A 17,128-nucleotide genomic window follows, 5' to 3' on the forward strand; every position below is an offset into this window, starting at 1 on the left:
GTGATACAGAATTTTACCACACTCTAAAACCACAGAAGAGACATAAGATTATCCATCCATCCATTATCTATATACCACTTAATCCTTATTAGGGTCGTGGGGAGCTGGAGTTTATCCCAGCTGACTCAGGGTGAAGGCAGGGACAGGTCACCAGTCTATCACAGGGCAACACAGAGACAATCACACTCACATTCACATCTACGAACAATGTAGAGTTACCATTTAACCTCAGCATGTTTTTGGACTGTGGGAGGAGGCTAGAGTACCCAGAGAAAACCCACGCATGCACAGGGAGAACATGCAAACTCCATGCAGAAAGATCCTGCAAAAGCCGGGATGTGAACCAGGTATCGCCTAGCTGCATGGTGAAAGTGCTAACGACCAACCCACTGAGCAGTCAACAAAAGATTATGACGATAAAAAATTAAAAGTAATAAAATCATCATCGATCTAAGACGAGAAATATGATGATGAATTATAATAAAATAAGAGGAAAATAAATTCAAATAAATAAAACGATAGAAAAAAAAAATCACACGGTGCTGTTTAAAAACACATTGGTAGCAGGTACAAAGGAGTTTTTAAGTCTGTCGGTCCTGAACCTACACACACGGTATCTACGATGGGAAGGGAGCAACTCAGTGACTTCTGTCTGCTAGAACTGACTGGGATTTTAAAGGTTCTGACTCAGAGGTTTCTGAGATCAGTCCCTAAGACATTTCACCTTACTTTAGTACGTAATACTTAACTTTAATAAATGTACACTAGTGTTCAAAAGTTTGGGGTCACCCAGGCAATTTCATGTTTTCCATGAAAACTCACACTTTTATTCATGTGCTAACATAATTTCACAAGGGTTTTCTAATCATCCATTAGTCTGTCAACACCATTAGCTAACACAATGTAGCATTAGAACACAGGAGTGTTGGTTGCTGGAAATGTTCCTCTGTACCCCTACATAGATATTCCATTAAAAATCAGCTGTTTCTAGCTAGAATAGTCATTTAGCACATTAACAATGTCTAGACTGTATTTCTGATTAATTTAATGTTATCTTCATTGAAAAAAACTGACTTTCTTTCACAAATAAGGACATTTCTAAGTGACCCCAAACATTTAAATGGTAGCATATCTTCTTGATGATAGGCACATGTGTATGGTCAGGACATCATACCTGATTATCTCCCCTGTGAAGCCAGGGAGCTGGGACATAGAGAGTCTGCTGAGGTCCAACGGTCCAGTAGCGTCCCAAATTTTTGCCGTTGATGAACACAACACCTTTGGTCCAGCCCTGCGAACACAACCAATTACTGTTTACAGCGCACACAAAAAAGAAACATGCTGTGTGCTCCCATCATCACCATTATCTTTTGCTAATTAATAAGAATCTGCTTTGATCATAGCTGTAATATACACACAGAGAGACAGTAGAGTGATTGTACAGCTGGGTGAGGTAATGACTGGTCAACAGGCACTTGACTTCTTCAGTTAACTGCAATATGTGTAACTGCATAAGAACAGATGATCTTATTCTGTAAAGAACCTCTGAACATAACCTCTGATCTCACTACCAGAGTAAAGGAATGACAGTATTGTGTAAATGTATCCAGTGAATTATAAGTGAGCCAGCACCCAATAAAGCTGATCAAGGAGCTGATTCTCTGGGGATGTTCTGCAGATGTGTTTTAACTATAAATTAAAAACTAAATAATCATATCATCAACGTTTATGACTTTAATTACCTGCGAACAAGTCAACCGTAACCCTTTCTTATTTCTTTCTAATAGAGGTAAGATAATCAAAAATGTAAAAAAATACATATGAATGATTTCAAACTGAAGCACCACTAAAAGCCAGATTTTCTACACTTCATTTCTAGCTGGGTGTCAGGATTCATAACAGATCTACGGAGGAGAGATTCCCATGTCTGCGTGGTGAAGACAGCTTTCGACTGATTGTCAGTTTACATCAGTCCTGCTTTAGCAACTCTGCCTGGCCATGCAAAAGAAGACTCTGGCTGATAAAGTGATGCTATCGTGGAGCAGAACTGCCTATTCAACCAGACATATAATTAAGGCTTCACTTTAAAAATAAGGCATTAAGATTCAGGCAGGGCAAAGACCAAGCTCAGGTAATAATAATTTCCAAAAATAACATACAGTGCATTATCTTTCAGAGCTTGTAAGTATGTAAATGATCAACGACTGTGTGATTTCTGTTGGGTAGAAGAAGGAAGACCTGACATTCATATTTAATAAATGTCCTAACTTGTAATGATATCCTCCCAAATTTCATTTTCACTGTAAGGTTGACAAAAAAAAAAAAACCAAACACCACTCAAAATGCAAATGCAATGAGTCCCTGCCAGTGTTAATGTTCAATTTTTTTTCCCCCCAGTGTTAGCGCTGCATAAATTTCATGCCAGTTATGAAACTGAACTTCATAGTGCTGCTCTGCTGGTCTAGAAGCTTCACCGGCTGTTCTACTCACGTCGAGCTTCATGAAGGTGTCTTTAGGAGAGCCGTCCACGTGGAGCTTGGCCTGAAAAAACCCCGGGAAGGAGGGCTGGTGGCGCATCGACATCCAGTGGCCTGAACTCTCAAGTCTGTAAAAGGTGCATAAATATCAGTTATGCTAAAGGTACACTCTGTTGTGTTGCAAATTTTATTAAAAAAAATCTATCAGTCTTGACTTTTAGGGGGGCTGTTTGCCAGCCAGCAGTGTATCATGTCCTTCATACAATATTTATTTGCCTAGAGTAAATGTCAAGAAAAAGTTTGGAAACGGATGGAAGGGGAAATATTCAGACTACAGGTTATATTTTGCCTCCAAGTAAATGCAAAAGGTTACACTGATAGAAGAGCAAAATTCTTTCTTTTTGTTCGTTCACACAGAGCTTCAGGCCTCGACATTTTCAGAACGGTGCTGAGGTAAAGAAATTTCAGACTAATAATACGTGGGGAGACTCAAAATGGCTTGAAAATACAGTGTATCTACAGTGGATAATATACCACTGCAGGGGTAAATACAAACCTCTGAACAAACTAATCCCAGTATCAAGTCTTTATTATCTGAGGAGAAATGTGTTACATATAGAGCAGTAAAACACCCGAGAAAACACGAGTGTTAATTACAATAATAATGTACAGCAGGGAATAACAGTATAATCTTGTAATATGGAAACAGCATACGGGGAAAGCACTTGTACCGTGGGGTGTGCTTGGTCCTGCAGAATGACAATTTAATGCTTGACTCTTGTGCTTTCATGTATAGAAATTAACAAACCTAATGACTATTACACCAGAGGAGGCACAGTTAAAGTTTCTAGATTCAATTACTGTTCCTGTTTGCTATAATGCTGTGATACTTTTCATAACTGCCACCTTGAAAACCCCTATAAACATGTGGAATACAGGAACTGAGTGCTTGGAAACGAAAACGGCATATCAACCCACACTTATGTTTATAATTTAAAATGTGTGACATGAGACACTGGATTAGAAGGGTGTGCTCTGGTTCTGAATTTTGCCATCATTTTCCCATTGTAATTGTGTTAAGCAGGGAGATAATCAGCCGGATTGAATCAGAGGCAGGCAGGTGTAATGATCGAGAAACACAAACATAGGGGGGAAACTGGATAATAATTGAAAGACACAAACCTGTTTACAAAGTCGGGTTTCATTTCCAGGCTATGAATAATGAAGTCTCGGAGGGTGTGCTTGTTTAACAGAATATCTCCAACAAGACCTGAAAGGTGAGTCAAAGCAGTGCTCAGTTTCTTTATGAATCTTAAGACACAGTTAATTAGTTTCTTTCAAGGTCTCTAATTGAAACAGATCTTTCAGTGAGACTCATGCTGACTTCATCATCCACAAAGCCATCGGTTTGTGGATCGGCTCGTACCTTTGCGCTGCTCGTCCAGGACTTTCCCATAATTCACTCTTCCACTGTTCTCCACCAGCAAACCCAGAGTTCTTTTTCCCTACGGTGGCAAAATACATAAAACATGAGAGACATTTCTGACAAACGGTGCTATTCCTGAACAGAAAGAATTCACAAAAGACAAAGGAGACAGATATTTCTTTCAGCTGCTCTGATTTTAGTAATTGATCGAGGCTGATGTGTGCCTGTAAGGCTGAAGTTAACTACTCAAATTTGTTAACATAAGCAGTCATTTGAAGATTTGCTGGCTTAATACTGGAACCTTGCTGCCAAAAACATCCATCAGCACCCCCTAAAGCTTTCACATGCTGCGTGGTGTTAAATATTAAAACGCTTCTCCCTTAGAAACAGCAGACTGGGTCTAAACTGCATACACAAGGACACACAAGCTCCTAAGGTACCTCCCCATCAGGAAGTGCAAATTCGTGCGTCTTGAAGTCCAAAACTCCGACAAACTGCTTGTCCACAAACACCTAGCAAGAAAAAGAGAAATGAAATCAACATAGCCACATTAATTAACAAACTAACTGTTTATGTTGCTATTGTGACCATACAGAAAGCAAAGATAAATGGCTCAACAGGAGCAACACACTTGTCCAAAGCTTATGGATGCTATGAAAATAACTAAATGAATTTGTCTTTTACTGGGGTCATTCCATGTGGTTTCACCAGATGGTGGTTGCCGCACCATTTTCAAACTAGTCCTAAATTTGCATGCCATTAGCTAGTCACAAAAGTACTTTCTATGCAAAATTGTAGGCCTGTAGCTCAAATAGTTTCTGAGTTGCGGGGGTCTGAAATTTTCAGAATTTGGGCTATAAAAAGCCTCGCCAGCATTTTTTGCATCTTTAAGTGGTTATTTCTCAGCCTCTAGACATACCAGAGAGCTGTGAGTTGGTAAACAAGGCCTCTGCATGTAGCTAGTGCCCCACAAACATCCCCAGGTGTTTCCCTACACTCTGCAGGCCATGGGGGCTTGCTAAAAATGCTAAAAATTAAGAGATGCCTACTCACGAGTGGGGTTTGGGACCTTAAAAAACGCTGGTGAGGCTTTTTATAGCCCAAATTCTGAAAATTTCAGACCCCCACAACTCAGAAACTATTTGAGCTACAGGCCTACAATTTTGCATAGAAAGTACTTTTGTGACTGTCTAATGGCATGCAAATTTAGGACTAATTTGAAAATGGTGCGGCAACACCCCCAAGGAATATCTGGTCATTTCACCTGGAATGACCCACTGCACAGTCTTTGACTGAAGTCTCTGGACATTTCTCGAAGACTGTCCGTTCATACCAAATGGTCACAGCTTCATTTTGTTAATTGTCCCCGACAAGTGCTCTGATCAGAGCTGTGATTTTTAACAAACAGTTTGCAGCTTTCTGAGCACGAATGTTGTCACAGAAAAAAAGAGATGCGATTGTGGATGCATTAAGTGTGTCTTGCTGTCCTCACCAGTGCTCTGTCTCTGACGTTGTTCTGTGAATTGAGGACTCCTCCAGCGGTGATGGTGGTCTCATACAGCGTGTAGCCATACGACTGACCATTGTTATTGTTGAGGGGGAGGTTCTCCATGTTCACTGGCTTCTCGGACTTAAAAGGCTACAAAAATACACAAAAGAAGAGCTTAACACAGACATCTAAACATGTAACATACAATTCACTTTCAAAAATGTGTTTAAATGTAATGTTGAAACCCATATTGTTTTGAAATGGCTGCATACAGTTTGCTGTATTCAGTGCAGATGGGATTTTGTGATTCTCCCACTTGCAAGACGGCTGCAACCAAAGCAATGATTTATCAAAGCTAATGAAGCCTTCCTGTCTGGTGTCTTTTATTCTGCAACATTCCCTTTGCATACCCTTGGGAGGCACATTATGCACTTGTCACAGGACAATAAACAGTCCCTGCTATGACAGGATTAACCACATACCTCCAAACACGCAGATACAATATCCAAGTCAGACAACCCCCTCAGTCTCTGAGAGGCCACCGAAGAGAGAAACACTCTTTTTTTTAAATGAGGGTGTTTGACCGGTCAGGGGGAAAGTAATTGTCGTCTCCGAGGGGAAGCAAATTATTGCGATGGGGAGTGAATAATTAATGTTGTAAGCAGCTGCCAGACGTGCTACATCTGGTTTGAATATAAATGCCACAGAAGAGCATGGTGTAAGTGGCTAAAGTAGAGCGGTGGACATGAAAGTAAGCAGACATGACAACACCTTCCAAAGAGGTTGTTCAACCAGTCATTTTCTTTTCTCTTCTTTGGCAGGACGAGACTTGCTGTTGCGTTCAAATCTTATTTCCGCAGCAATCTGCTTTACAGTCATAAAGCTGCCCACAGTTTGATTACTGCTGGTCCCTGAGCAGGCCACTGGTGTTGTTAGGACAGAATGACTTGCTCAGGGCCTCCTCACTACTGACAGAGCTGTGTTTCTTATTCATTTCCCCATTCAGACTTTTGAGATGGTGGTGGACAATGGCACATTAAAGCCTCAATTCCAATTTTTGTAGACGTGATACTGTTTTGCCAGAGCATAAAACAACTGAATACAGCAGGTGAGGTGACGCAAATCAGCTTAGTCTGAGGTAATTATAGAAATATAGTTCAATTCTGAAAAAAATAGAGCAGTATGCACTGGTGCCAGCCAGAAAGTAGTTGGGTAGATAGATGCTTGATAGTTTTACTTAAATGCATCAAAAAGAAACTGTGACAAAAGTACATAACAAAAATGCAAAGTTCAGGCGTATGAACAAACCTCAGGGTGCTCCCTTCCTGACTCATTAACAGCCGATTATATCCGTTGATAATGAAGCATGATACTTTCCATCACTCATCCCTCTTGGTTTCTGTGCAGGTCTTCTGAGGCTCACTAGTCTGCAGCCACATGGGCCTTTTGTCAACTTCCTCTGTATCCACAGACTTCCTCTAGTGGAGCTTACAAAACACCCACCCAAGAGACACAGTCCCAGCAGCCTGCTCCAAGGGCTGACAGACTATGTCGGGATGCGCAGAGTTTGGGTTTTGCTTGCTGTATTTTTAAATCTGTACCAAGGTGAAATTATACTGTCCTAATTAATTTATTTAGTTTGATACTTTTGCATCATTATGTTTACATTAAAATCATCATCTGTGTACCTTGCTAAAAAGACTTACGCGATTATATTCTAATTAAGTGTTTTTTCTTCTGGTATTCCTCAAAAATCATTTAAAAAGACAATTAAATATTTTTGACACATTAAGTTTTTCAATTATATCGCTCAGCCTGAGGTAATCACATGGATTTATGCCAAATTAAAGCACTGACACACTTTGTTTCAATCATACATACAGATAACAGGTGATTACTGTGACAGTATACTTTACTAATAACAAATTCTGTTAAGTGGTAATGGGTAGATGGCAGATTAAATATGTAACCATTTAGGTAAGCAGAAATTCTGCACTGAGTAGGCAGAAATGATAAAGAGCTCATGCTGCAGCTGTAGGTGCTGTTAATACATGCACCCTCAGGTTTGGACAGTCATGTGGAATCCCAGTTTCATGTGCAATGCAAGGCTCACAGAACAGGAAAACAGACAGAACCATTTTAAGTAGAACAAAAGCCATCCCAGGCTGCACATTTTCTTTGAGTTTATTTCATGGTTTGGTTGAATTACTTATGAATCAAGTGTTTTATGTATTCCTGTTGTCTCTAAACAACCTTGCAGCTTTGCTACGCTATGCAGATGATTGTGCTTCAATTTTTGCCACTCTCTTTGCGACTGTGGCTTACCTTGTCAGTGAATTGCAGACTGTCCCACAGAGACAGGTGCTTGTGGATAACAGCAGGCTGGTACGCTTTCCTCTCCTGAAGAGAGGGCAGTTCAGGCAGAGGCTCGGCTGAAAAACAAGGAGGGAAAATGAGCAAAGCTTGCAGTTTGCCTGTTTGCCTTCATCTTCTATTTACTTTGGGCATCCAAAAGAGTAATATATTTTTAGGGAAGATTTTTGTACATTACAAACAGAAAATATGCATCAATCTATAAATATGTTTAAACACATGCAAATTCATTCACTGAAGGGGGTTCATGATACTAAAATGCAGATTGTTTTATCTGACTTGCAAAAAATTTTACTTAAATATCCAAAAAGCTAGTGGACCTCCTACTGAATTAATACAGCACTGCAGACTGTCCCACTCTCACTCAGTACCAGCCATAACGGTCCCTTGAAAACTGCTTTCAAGGCTCCTTAGGTGAGCCACTTGCGGCATCCAGTTTGTGTTCCAGTCTACAAAACAGCCTCCTTCCAATGATTAACAGTGCTTTCCCCTGCCCTCAAACTGCTTTTAAAGGTGCTAAAGCATGCGGAGACACCAGCAGTCCCTCTGGAAAAGACTTGACAGCATTTCCTTATCATCAATTGGTAACAGCTGGATCACTTAAGGGAAGCTTTAAGGATAATGGCCAACGCTTTCCTACTGAACAGCTCCCATTAACGCTCACAAACCAGGGCTTTCAGTAGTGACATATGTCACATCTAACATATGAAGACTGAAAAAACCTTTGCTTTTGGAAGCCCATGTAACATCAGTTTATCTAAATACTTTAATCCTATACCGAGTAGGGCGGCAACTAACGACGTGTCGACGAGTCGTCTGAGCGCGATACGTCATCAAAGCGGAAGTGAGCGCGCAATGCAACAGAAATCACCTTCCGACTGGAGCGCGGAACACGGACGGACGTCAGCACCGCATCGTGCATGTATTATGTACGCACGATGCAGCGCGGACGTCCACGTTTAGATACAGCTGTATAGTAAACGCTGACATCCATGTTTACGATATAACACAGACATCCGTCGTGCATACATAATACATGCACGATGCAGCGCCGATGTCCGTCCGTGTTCCGCGCTCTGGTCGGAAGGTGATTTCTGTTGCATTGCGCGCTCACTTCCGCTTTTGATGACGTATCGTGCTCAGACGACTCGTCGACGCGTCGTTAGTTGCAGCCCTAATACTGAGGAGAATCTGTTGCTAGTAGTGTTCAGTTTCCTTTACTTTTCATCACAGAAGCCTATACCTGATTATTACAAGAATGAACTAGACCAGCCCTCAGTAGATGGCAGAACCACGCCCAGATATCTAAACGGACATACAGACATACATTCTTACCCAGCCAGCCAGATACCGAAGCGCATGCAGTAACCCCGCTGACGTGTACATCAGGCGTGGTTAATGATGCAATATGCAAGAAAGGTGCTAAGTGACCCCTGTGACCTTGACCTGCTGACCTCTAACTCCACAACTGAGCAGGGGACCTTAGACAGATCTTCAGTGCCAAGTTTGATTATCCTGACTTCAGCACTTGCAGAGATATCTGAACGGACATACACACATACACACTTACCCAGCCAGCCAGATACCGAAGTGAATGCAGTAACCCCGCTGACATGTACGTCAGGCGTGGTTAAATACTGGATTCCTAAATTGCTTCATGATAAACATGTATCATCAATTGTGAACTAACTCAAGGTGTACGAGAAGCTTGTCTAACATCATTTCCTGTCTTTTTGTAATTTCTGACAGCTGTCAAATAAGAACAAAACCCTACAGCATCTCATGTAAGTCACAGGTCGACTACAAGAACCATGATTAGTGTCAGACTTCTGACAGATCAGCCTGAATCCATGGCAACTTCTGCCAAAACATCACCACGGGGCAACGACTCAATATATATGATTTGACAACCGAACAATAATAAAATATCAAGCTGATCGAATTAAAGAATTAGGTCGTGTGTTTGTGACTGTTGAGAAGAACACAAAGCTTTCACAGAGTAACTCCCATATCCAGGCCACTGCTCATTGTTCAGCAGACTACAAAACAGAAGGATGAATCACGCACAAGCAGCCTTTCAAACTATCTTCAATCACTACAAACGACAAGGAAATTATTACTGCGCTGGATTCTATCCCAGATTGCCAAAAGTTACTCCTACTCCACTAAACACATGAGACTTCTGTCCCCTACCACGAAACCCCTGCCTTTACAAACAGGGAAGCATGCACAAACAACTGACATGATACAACATCATTTTCCACAGTGGGCAGTAATTGAGGGCGTTTGACTTGGGCAGGAAGCTCATACACACCTAATCCATGCTTGTAATCATATGCAAAGTGTTCCTCCTTTCGTCAACAGAGAACAGGCTGTACAAGTAGAATTAAGTTAAGTGGAGAGATGAAAGGAGAAGGAGAGAAAGACAGAGGATGCGGGGCCCATCGACACTCACTGTGGTACCGGCTGAATAAATTCCTCAGAAGATGGTACTTGGTGGTGTAATCCCCAGCCTCGGATAATGGAGCATCGTAATCTGAAAGATAATGCGCTATCAGAACAGCGGGCTCGGGAGCCAGAGAGAGGCACGGATGCCTCTTGCTGTGGCAGATGCTTTCACTGTACTCCCCTATCAAACATCTTGAGACAGCAGCGGGCCGAGACACATTCTGCTCTATCTTGACAGCAAATGGGGCCCTTTTTTTTTTTTGAAGCAAGAGCGTAAAAGGCATTTGGGGGAGTAAACACAGGTATGAAGACTGCTGAAGGTCAGAGGTGGCCTTGGCTACTGCCGAGCTGTTTTCAGAATTTGCCCCCCTTTCAGGAGAATGAGGTCATTACAATGTTAAGCACCCTAGAGGAGGATATAAAACCCATTGTACCATCTTTAATTTACATTTCTCATGCATCTTATTAGGTAATGAATTCATCTGTGTGCATTGCATATTCAAACGCCTAAGCAGCCGTAGAAGGTCAGAGGCTGCTGAGTACGGATAGCGCCATCTACAGACGCTTCAGATATCCTCATCTTGTTTAAATATGCCACATTTGTGTCAAAGCATTAGTCAGACCGGAAACAGACTCTATTCCAATGAAGGCATTGATAGATGATTATAGCACACATGATGATTTAGCCTGCTGTGCTGGAAAATTAGCGGGCTTTGATAATTAGAACAAAACCAGCAGAAGTGTCAGTAATTGTGAATATGAGTCCAGCTATTAAAAGGTAATTTTGTGGTGAATTCTTGCGGAATAAACCTGGTTAAAACCTGACCAATGCGTCCTGTATAAGCCAGTTTTCCTCCTAAAGTTTCCAGCAGTGTGCTGTGTGAACACATGAAAGAGAACAGATGCGTTATACATACCGTAGCTCGTTATGATGGGTTTAGCTACAGGTCTCCCAAAATCAACACCTCCATTCAAAAAGCCAAAATTGGTCCCTCCATGGAACATGTAAATGTTGATGGACATGTCCATCTTGAGAATCTCTTCGACCACACCTGTCATCTCTTTCAAAAAGAGAAAGAAAGGGTTTTAATGTAGGTTCGTTACTTACATATGACCAGTGAGTAACAACGCTAAATATGAAGACTCAGTAACAGAAAGCGTTTCTTTTTTAATAACACAAGGGGGGGGGAACAAAACATCTCCCTCTGGCTATAACAAGACAGAGGCACTTTTTCAATAATCCTACTGCCCTCCATTCCAGCTCAGTTGAAACACGGCCGGACTTCAGCCACACATCCTATTACAGGTTGCGATAATTCATTACAAGGCAGTGCTCACGCCCATAAAATGGCCTTCCTCCTTGCACAAATTAGCTACCTATATTTTGCAGTGAGCATAGCAGAGCGAGTAATTAAGTATTCAAATTGAACTTTAGTCGTCAAATTGGACTGAGTTTAATGATCTGAATCAAGGGCATGAGCTTGAGTGAATAACAATCGGGCAGGGTGAGTGACAGAGCTGGACTCGGTTGGTTTCATGGTGGTGCCACTAACTGTGACCAACTGCTGGGCGTCCCTGCAGTCTGCAGAGCACTGAACTGTCAAGGACATGAATCCGCTCTGAATATTCCAGTGTTCATTTCATTGCTGTGACACTTTCTGCATGGTGAGGGGGGTCCTTTTCTTCCCTTCTCCCTTTCGCACCGAGTGAGAAAATACATAAGGAAGCCAGACGGCTGGCCCTTTCATTTTCAGAACACTTTTTGTTGAGACGGTGATGGCTGCTGGGAATGACAAGAGAAAAAAGGGGGCTTGAGGCTCTGCACTGTGTGCTTGAAATAAGATGTTTCTAAGAGCACTCAAGATGCTGATACCAGGGTGTGGGGCTGTCATTAATCATCACAATTGTGAAAAGGGTGCTATCATTTTTGTCATTACTATGCATTAGAGAGAAAAAAAATAACCCTCCTGGCTGTAGCATGTAGACGACAGTATATGGCTGATATGTGGGATATAGTGCAGAGTACATATTAGTTAGCAAATGGCTCCTTTATATAAATGCTACATTTGGATGTTTTGTATATATTTATGGCCGACACAAACAGCAAGGACAAGGTGTTCCTGCCTAAGTAGCTTATGACATATTTGCCTTTGACATGCAAGTCCAACGTACAGGACATGCTGGAATAGTGTTGTGTGGATCGTTCCAAGCAGCTTTTTTGTATGTTTGTTACAGAATAAATGGGGTTGTGTACAGAAGTCAGACATTTTTTTTGCTTTTTCATAACAGCCAGCCAGCAGTCAGGCAGGAGACTGTACTTGACAAATAGCAAGCTCAACCAGAATGGCATACTCCATCTTTAAGTGATTATTTAACAAAATGTAAGCAGCATTTTTCCACAATTAATGATTGAAAACTGCCAAAGACTAACAGGTTGTGGATTTCCACATAAAAAAAAAAAAAAATCTGGCGATTTGAAATGAAATGTTGGGTTTGAGAACAGTGTTGCACAAAACATGCAGTTTTGAGATGCCATGGGATCTGGGATATGATGAAGAGCTTTTTTTCTCTGTTTTCGTATAATGAATAAATAACTCCGAGTTTAAACTAAAATAAAATGGCTACTAGTTTAGCCCTACTGAAAAGTGCATCCCAAGTAAACCAAACTGAAATATGTAAGAATAGGAAGTTATGGTATACTGCCTGTGGGACTGGTAGCACTAAGGAGCAATGTTTGTAAAACTGGATCTCTGTTTTAGTACATCCACAGAAATGTCTATGGGCAGTGAAAACAGCTAGGAACTTATTTTTAAACTGAACTACACCTCAGAATTTCTACTTTACACTATTTTGTACTTCCACATCAGTACATTTTTGATATAGTACACTTTATTGCAACACATTTATTTATCATGTGCAGTTACTATTTAACTCATTAAGGTGTTAAAAACTGATTTTTTTAACTTGTCTTTCAAATGTCAATGCACAGTCTACAATGGAAATCGCATGCCTTAGCCACTAAACATTATACGATGAGAATATTCCAACGCATCTTTATTTAAAGTGATTCCAGTTTGCTTTTTATTCTGGCTCAACAACACGCCTCGTACTTTTTGTTTCAAGATACAATCGGTTGTTTAGATCGGTTCACTTGAATTAAATATGATAAAATAATACCTATTCTAAGAAAAGAAACCATCTATTGGGCGAATTATTAGTTTGGTAATTTTGTACTGTTAGAGACTGAAAAGACCAACTGTATATAAATTATTAACAACAGCTCAACATTGACCAGTTACAACTGTAAAATGTTAAATGTATGTTGGTTCAACTCTAATAAAAATCCAGTTATATAATACACATGATGCAATACCATGAAATAGGTTCAGAGTACTGCTATTTTTGATACATGACTTTGATTTACATTGCACATTGCTATTTTTATTGAAGTAAATACTATGAGCACTTCTTTCACCGCTGCACATGGGTGACATGATACACAATCCTGCCAGTGCTTTCCTGCTATTCCAAAGATTCACAGTTGGTGCAACAAGGAGCCAGGAAATGTACTAATGCATCAACAGAGGCCAAGAAATAAGAAACTGCTGGCAATCACAGATGCAGAATTCAAATTGTTCCAAAAATCTCCTCTGCAAATGTTTTCTCAAGAAGGAAGTGCTTTATCACACTTTTGAAGGCCTTATGGATACAGACAATGCAAGTGTGAGTGTAAGCGCAACATTTTCTGTTCACAAAAAGATTTATTGAGTTTAAGTTACATGTTTTGTCAGGTCTTAAGCGCTTAAGCTGGCAGGTAAACACTGCGACAAGCAAGCATCGTTTCACTTGCTATGTAGGACATTGCCAGAAGAGTAAAGGGAACTAACAAAACCACATAAGGATGTGTTCACATTTACAGGAAAGTAGTTTAATCTAATTTGTGGATGCACTTACTTTTCCACTCGAGTTCAGAGAGAATCAGTGGAGCACATCTTTGAAAAATTCGGCGCAAGTATTTGAAAATTCAGCCTGTGATTGCCAAATATCCCGAGACAACGCTAAGAGGATGCAACACAGACTCTGCTTTGAGATACTTAGTTCACAATCTACCATGCATGAAAAATATACAAATCTCTGACAAAGCCCAGAAAATAAGTAAGAAATGACCATATGCTCAGCTGTATAGTGGGCTCAGTGCCATTTGTGAAGGAGCCATAATTTTAAAGACTGTCTTGCACTCAGCCTGAAGAATTTCTCTCATACAACCCCCATCAAGCAGCAGCGAGTTTGTCCTTACCCACTCTTTCCCCTGGCACAGAGACGGTTTTATTCTCAGCTAAAAAGGTTTGTCTTAAGCCTTTCATACCCTAAGGCACTGAGAGTCTGTCTTACCCTCCAGACAGTCTGTTTTACCTTCAGAGACTCTGCAGCCGCTTGCAGCACCAAACCTGTCTTGCCTCAGTCTTAAATTAGTCATTATTATCGACCCTCTGCTCCGAAGGAAACAGTTTCACCTTCAATAAAGAATCCATCAGCAGAAATCCCATCTTAAGCTAATGTGGACACCTGTTTTGCTCTTTATCAGCCTGTGTACCCATCTTTAGTGTTTGTTATTTTTATGACAAAGTATGACTTACGCTCAGCAGGGAATACATGGTGAAGGCCTTCCCAGGTATCAAACCAGCCGGACCAGTACTCCATCACCATCTTAGGCCTTTCAGGCTAGAGAAAGAAAAATGGTTTAACGTTCCTTAGAGTTTTGGAAAGCAACACAAACTTAGCAAAGCAAAACATATGTCTGAACGATCTTTCAGTGTCTTTCACTGCCTACACTGATTGTAACAGCACAAACCTTGAATAAATTATTTGGAATTTCTTTTTATTATGCTTCTTTCTTGTGCGGAGTTTGATTATATCAGAAAACTAGTCATGTCTAACTCCAAAAACTGCTAACATGAATTTGACAATAATTTAAAAAAAGTGTAGACCCAACAGTTACAAGTTTTGTGCCACACAAATGAGACTTACTTGTATTTCATCCAAAAACTTGACATGCTCAGGGTGCAGTTTCTGAAAATTGATGGTTTCCAGTGCTTCCATAAAATGGGAAAAAGTACAATATTGTGTTAAAAGACACAAAAAAAAACCATCTTTTTTTGCTTAGAAAAACTATTCAAGGACTTGGATTATTCATTCAATAGTCCCATACACCTTTTGTAGAATCCAAACTCTCCTGTATCAAAATGAAAAAAAGCAAGAAGTGCTTCTCATGGAAGTTTCTACAAGGTTGTAGACTTGAGCTATTCACACTGTTGCACATGTAACACACAAGTCAGAAGAATAAGAAACACACTGTAGATGAAAAACAATTACAGAAATACATTAAAATACTTTGACTTCCCAGAGGACAGTTCACTATAAAATACCCTGGTGGATTCTGCCCCTTTAATTACGTGATTAACGTTAATGCAGTGCTTGTGTTGATATTAAATGCAGAAAAATAAATCACAGCAGTAACGAGAGCACGACTTTAAGACAACACTTACTAATGCATGCACGTGAAAATATGAAATCTGTCAAAGAAAAGACAGCACATAAGACTTGCTATCTTGCACAGCAATATTTATGCCAGCAAAAAAATAATAAAAACAAGTTTCTGATACAACACAGGATCCTCTGTGTCTAGGATTTGGTTGTGAGCTGCAGTTAGATGACACTGAGCTGCCCTTGGCTCAGACCTCTTACCATTGTTCTTGAAAACAGCACACAGCAACTAACATACTGTATAATGTGTGTGTGTTTGATTGGGTATGTGTGTGCATGCACAGGGCTGTTTGTCTGTCAGCCTATCTGACAATACCTCCTTTCACTCCTCCTCGGCCTTGCCCATCCCTGCCGTCTGAGGTCACCAGCAGCTCTGTGATGCCCCTAGATAATAACGCCTGGAAAGAAAAGGGGGGATTAAAAAGCCAACTAAACAAAACAGCGGAGGTTCTTTCTGAAAATATAATTGTTTTTTAGGAGAGGAAGGTAGCAAAGGACAACAGAAGGAACAAAGTAAACAAGTCCAGTCTCATTTATGAGCTGCTCATTATTCTTGTAATAATTTAAAACCTTGTTTCTTACCTCCTTGGTGAAAAGCATGTATTGTTCATCTGTAGCATAGGCTCCATATTCGTTCTCCACTTGAAATGCTATAATTGGGCCACCCATGGTGTACTGCACATTAATTAGAAGACATATTAGGGCATGGCAACTGTTCTGGACATGGTCAATACAGCTGAATTGTAAAAGCATGTGATACAGAAATAAGACAGTACTGAACGATGCAAGAAGTTGATACAGCAGAATAATAGCTACAGTGACGTAAGATGAACAATTCAAGTGTGTGTAGGAAATGTAAGCAATGCTAACGTTAGCTGGACCCTAACAACTAAGAGACGACATTGTTTTAAAGATATTTCTGATAAATTCTAGTTATTACGTGGATTTGCTTTTTACATTTTTACCAACAACATCATGTTGAAAATCATTCATACAGCTTAAAATTCTTGCAAATTTCTGAGAAAATACAAGCTTCGATACCATTCTAATTAGTCGTACTAAGTTCTAAAGGATCTTAATAACAGCTGATGCAGTACTTTTCTAGCCAGCTATTAATCAATTCCAAGTCATGGCTATGCAATAAATCTCAGTGAGCTCAATTTAAGTCTCCATCCCCGACAGATAGTAGCGCATTGTGCCTGCACAAGACAGGAAAAGGCTAAAGCCATCCCCAAGTGTTTTCAAGTGCCAGTGACCACAGTGCAAAGTATAATCAAAAAGTACAAGAACACACTGTGGAAATCCTAAAAGAGCGTGGCCGAAAGCCAAAGTGACCTCTGTGCTGGCAAGACCACTGGTGCGAGAGGCCAA

General features: G+C 40.5%; 1 pseudogene; it reads right to left on the bottom strand.

The window, feature by feature from the left end:
* LOC110954908 (beta-galactosidase-1-like protein 2) overlaps nucleotides 1–17,128 on the bottom strand; it is a 30,726-nt pseudogene that overhangs the window by 4,462 nt on the left and 9,136 nt on the right.

The sequence above is a fragment of the Acanthochromis polyacanthus genome, chromosome 13 (assembly GCF_021347895.1).
Source record: "Acanthochromis polyacanthus isolate Apoly-LR-REF ecotype Palm Island chromosome 13, KAUST_Apoly_ChrSc, whole genome shotgun sequence".
Taxonomy (NCBI): Eukaryota; Metazoa; Chordata; class Actinopteri; family Pomacentridae; genus Acanthochromis; species Acanthochromis polyacanthus.